Source organism: Rattus norvegicus, chromosome 15 (assembly GCF_021556685.1).
Source record: "Rattus norvegicus strain SHRSP/BbbUtx chromosome 15, alternate assembly SHRSP_T2T, whole genome shotgun sequence".
In the NCBI taxonomy this organism is placed as follows: domain Eukaryota; kingdom Metazoa; phylum Chordata; class Mammalia; order Rodentia; family Muridae; genus Rattus; species Rattus norvegicus.
In genome coordinates this window covers 32,450,082-32,454,935 of record NC_141548.1, presented here as the reverse complement: position 1 = coordinate 32,454,935, position 4,854 = coordinate 32,450,082, and the positions used below count along the sequence as shown (strand labels likewise).

General features: G+C 42.8%; 1 pseudogene; it reads right to left on the bottom strand.

Moving 5' to 3' along the window:
- Window positions 1-1,228: 1,228 nt before the first annotated feature.
- On the bottom strand, window positions 1,229-1,641 carry Rps17-ps8 (ribosomal protein S17, pseudogene 8; annotated as a pseudogene).
- Between the last annotated feature and the right edge of the window lie 3,213 nt (window positions 1,642-4,854).

Genomic DNA, 4,854 nt, shown 5'->3' with positions numbered 1-4,854 from the left:
CTTGATACTTGGTAGGGTCAAACCCTTTATATTATTCTCAAAGTAATTTTTATTATCTTATAGTTTTGTACAAGATAGTAGGTCTTATTATGACATTTTAATACATGTGTTTAGTTCCCAGGGCTCATATTAACCCTCATTATGTATCATTCTTCTTTTGTTGTTTATTTGGTGTTTTGAGACAGGGTTTCTCTGTGTAGCAGGCCTGGCTGTCCTGGAATTCACTTTGTGCCCTCTTCCTCCTTAAAAAAATTTTTTTTGGAGCTTTCTGTTAGTCAGGATTAGTCAGGGTTCTCTAGGCAAACAGAACTGATAGAATGACCATATATAAAGGGGATTTATTAGAGTGTCTTACATACTATGGTACTGATACAGTGGCTGTCTGCCAGTGAAAATGGGAAGTTCAAGAATCCAGTAGTTATTCAGCCTAGCAGACTGGATGTCTCAGTTTGTCATCAGTATTTGCCAGAATCCTGAAGACATAGGTTGTAGTCGGTGAAGGAATAGAGACTTGGCAGCCCAGAGTGAGGGCAAGCAGGCAAAAGGAGACAGCTTCCTTCTTAAGAACCAGTGTCCTTTGTATAGGCTTTTGTCACCAGAAGGGCACCAGAAGGTGTGGCCCAGATTAAAGGTGGATCCTCCCACTTAAAATGATTTAACTAAGAATAAAAAATATTTCACATACGTGTACCTCACCTCTTAGGTTCTAGTAATTCCAGATGTAGTCAAGTTGACAACCAAGAATGGGCAATCACAAGTCCACCTCTTGGGGTTGGGGATTTAGCTCAGTGGTAGAGCACTTGCCTAGCAAGCTCAAGGCCCTGGGTTTGGTCCCCAGCTCCGAAAAAAAAAAAAAAAAGAAAAAAAACCAAACAAACAAGTCCACCTCTTGTCAACTTGACACATAATTATATCTCCTTATGTTATGCTTAACCTCCAAGTAAAAAAAACAGCCAGTTCATGATTACACCCGACATGATATAATTAACCCACACACAACCACAAACACTATATATTTAACAAGGTCATAAAATTATGCTTAATATGATATAGCTCTCCCCTTGGAACCACAAACACATTATACAATTTAGAATATGTGTCAATTATAAGTTAGAATAAGTGTCAATGTCTGTTGAGGAACTTTAGTTATCTTAAAACTTAAATATAACAATCATTGGAATTCTTTTTTTTCTTGTTTTCAGGTTTATTGAAAATATGGCAAAACAGATTAAACAGCTCCACATAGTGTTTTGAAATTCATCCCAACCACAGGCTGAGTGTCCTGGAAGTTGGAGAGACGGCCAAAGCCTGGAAGGTTCAGCATTTTCTTGGTGTCAGGATCTACCTCAATGATCTCCTGATCTAGGGCTGAGCCCTCAGGAACATAATTATCTCTCCTCTCCCTCTCTTCTTCCTGCAACTTGATGGAGATGCCTCTCACAGGACCTCTCTGAATCCGCTTCATCAGATGCGTGACATAGCTGGTTATCTTGTTCCGAAGGTTTTCGCTGGGGATGATGGCGATCTCCTCGCACACATGCTTGTTGGTGTGGAAGTCATTACCCAGGCGTGTGTAGTACTTCTCGATGATGTAGTACTTCTCGGGCCGCCTTCTACATGGTTGGTGCGAACGTGGCCCATGTTGACCGGTCTCGGTAAAAAAGGAATCACTGGAATTCTTAATTGGTGCTACATTACATGATAAAGAAATCAAGGATAGAAAACACAAATATCTGTACAAACACATTGACAGAAACCCCCATGCCAATTATAATCCTCATTTCTGCAAGTGGTCATGTGATCTTAGCCTGTATTTATAACTACTTTCTTCTACTACCCATCCTGTATTTCCTCCACTCTCAGAAAGCACCTTAGTGGTCTTGGCTCTTTTCCTGGAGGAGGGATCCATACCTTCATTCCTCAAGGGTTTGTGATATCCTGCCTGGATTAGGCTGTTGTAGTTTTCCATTGACTTTAGTCACAGGACATGGCAGCATCAAGAGACATCCTAAAAGATCTCCTACTTTCCAAGGCATAATCCTTATTGCCTTCATTGTGGAGAAACTTTCCATTGGTAGTCTGGATCAATCACCTCTCTTAACAGTTAATCCTTTCTTAGCCTGTTGATTTAAAGGCAACAGAAGCCTAAAGTGTCCAGGGGGAAGTCTGAGCTTCTGGATCAATGGGATGTTTGTTGTGGCTCCTGGCAGGAATGCTCCTCCTTCTGGAACCAAAACTTCTAGGCCAAGAGAACTTAAGGTGGCAGAACAGGAAGCAAATATTTTCCTAGTGGGTTACAAGGGAAGATAGTGAGTGAAACCACTCCCTTTTCCACCCCTTGATTCCTGGATCCAGGAATCCTGGCTATGGGAGAAACTATACAATATATCGGACATTGATTTGAAGTATATTCTTTCTGCCTCCTGGAGAACCTTGTCCCAGCCTTCCATGCTGCTGCCACCTAATTGGTGCTGTAACTGTTTCTTCCAAAAGGTGTTCCATGTTTCTATCAGGTCAATCGCTTTAGGGCGATGAGGAGCATGGGATGCTGTAGCTGTCCATTTCTGGGTGGTGCCTTCATAATGTGCAGAACCATCAGCAAACCATTCCCGGGACTCCTTTTACTCAGTCAACTGATTATGGGGCACACCCTGTGAGGTGCCTGAGTGGAGCAGGTGATATTGTAGAAACTGAAGGCATGTGGGCAACTTCTTCATGTAACCTGCTTTTGCCTTCAGGACTTGCTCAGGCCTGATCATGTACCTACCACCTCTATTTGACAATAAATTGCTGTGCACATTGTACATCATGACTTGACAGGCCAGATAACGCTCGGTTCACGACGGGCAGCTCAGGTTGCACGGTAACCTGATGTCCCAATGCGAAATGTTTCGTTTCTGCGACTCAAGAGCAGGCCAAGAGATGATTGGTTGATTGATTGATTGATTATTGGATATTTTATTTATTTACATTTCAAATGTCATCCACTTTCCTGGTTTCCCAGAAACCCCCTACCCCATCCTTAAAAGGACAATAGTTATCTGCAGATGATGTTAGAGTCTTGCTCCAAATCCCAAAGATCTCTTATGTGATAGACCAGTCTGGACCTGTTGGAGAGCCTTCTCCTGTCCCTGGCCCCATGCAGAGCAAGCAGCTTCGAAAGTCACTTGGTGTATGGGCTGGAGTAACACATCCAAGTGAGGAATGTGTTGTCTCTAAAATCCAAGTAGACCCAATAAACATTGTGTTTTCTTGGTGGTGGGAGGGGCCGATGATTTATCCTTTACCTTAGAAGGGACATCTCAGCATTTTCCACATCACTGGACTTCCAAAAATCTCCCTGATGCAAACAGTTCTTGAATTTTGGTTGGTGGCTGCTCCCTCCTGCTCACTTGGTCGAATCAGCATAATGTCATCAATATGGTTGACGGAAGTAATCTTCTGTGGAAGAGACAGACGGTAAAGGTGCCTTTAAACTAAGTTGTGACACAGGACCAGAGAGACAGTAAATCCTTAAGGTAAAACTGTAAAGGTTGAAATTGCTGGCCTCGCCAACTGAAATTACTTCTGGTGGTCCTTATGGACAGAAACCAAGAAAAGGGCATGTGCTAGACCAATATCTGCATACCATGTACCAGGAGACATGCTGATCTGCTTAAGTAAGGACACCACATCTGGTACAACAGCTGCAAGTCGAGACATTAATTGATTGAGTTTTCATTCTCCATGACCCATCTTGTCTCCGGCACTGGTCAGATAGGAAAGTTAAAAGGACATGTGATGGTAACCACCATTCCCATCTTTGAAGTCCTTGATGGTGACACTAACTTCTGTGATTCCTCCAGGACTGTTTGTTGAAACACAGTCCAAGAATGGAGTCGTGCGAGGAGAATTCTGAGTGCTTGTGAGAAAACTCCAAGAAAACAAAGAGTCTTGTGAGCTCATGTTTCTTAAAAAAGAAATGCATGGATTTGTCCTTGGGTTATGCTTTCGTGCCCCTCCCAGGTGCAGCAGGTAGGAGTGAGTTTACTTCAGATTATTCATTACAACTGGCCATTGTTAGTTGTTTATGTGCCTCTATGGGGAGACATGTTTCTGCACAGAGCGGTTTGCCTACCACATACAGCTTGCCCTTGTGCATTTCACTCATGTGACTCCTCTTAACCTTCAGAGTATACATTGTGTGATGCTCAGAGTAAAGTCGGCTATTGTGTGGGAGTCTACCAGCTCCGTTCTCCCAGGTTCCATCATCTCTAGAGCAGTAAACACTTCCCGATTTACTCTTTTCCCTTGTAATGGTAACTCTACACTTCCATCTGGCCTTTCCAAACATAAGAGTCCTCATGCTACAGGGCAGGGAATCCTACAGGTGAGAGTTCTGCCAATGTCTAGGTATATCTATCCCAATCGTACATTCCAGGACTGGGGATACAATCACAGAATAAATTTGAGGACTCAGTGGACACACCGAGAGTTGGACTTTAGTCAAAACTCCATTACTCACCTGACCTCTATAAGCCCCTACTTTAACTGGAGGGTCATGTTCTTTGAGGGCTCCTGGATTCAGGTCTATTCAGAACCAGTATTCAGTAGACCCCGGAAAGTCTGATTGTTTCCTTTCCCTCAGTCACCCTTATAAAATGTCGAAGGTTTCTCTGGGGAAGGACTGGAGAGAGGCTAACAGTAAAATTTTTAGGTATTTTATAAAGGTCTTTCCTCAATGGAATCTGGTTGTCCTTTCATTCAAGGGGATTTGGGTCTCCAAACTGGTTCAAGTCTGGAAATCAGTTCATGGGCTAAGATTCCCCTTTGCCTTTCTTTCATTTATTTGTATTTTTGTTCTTATAGAGAGCA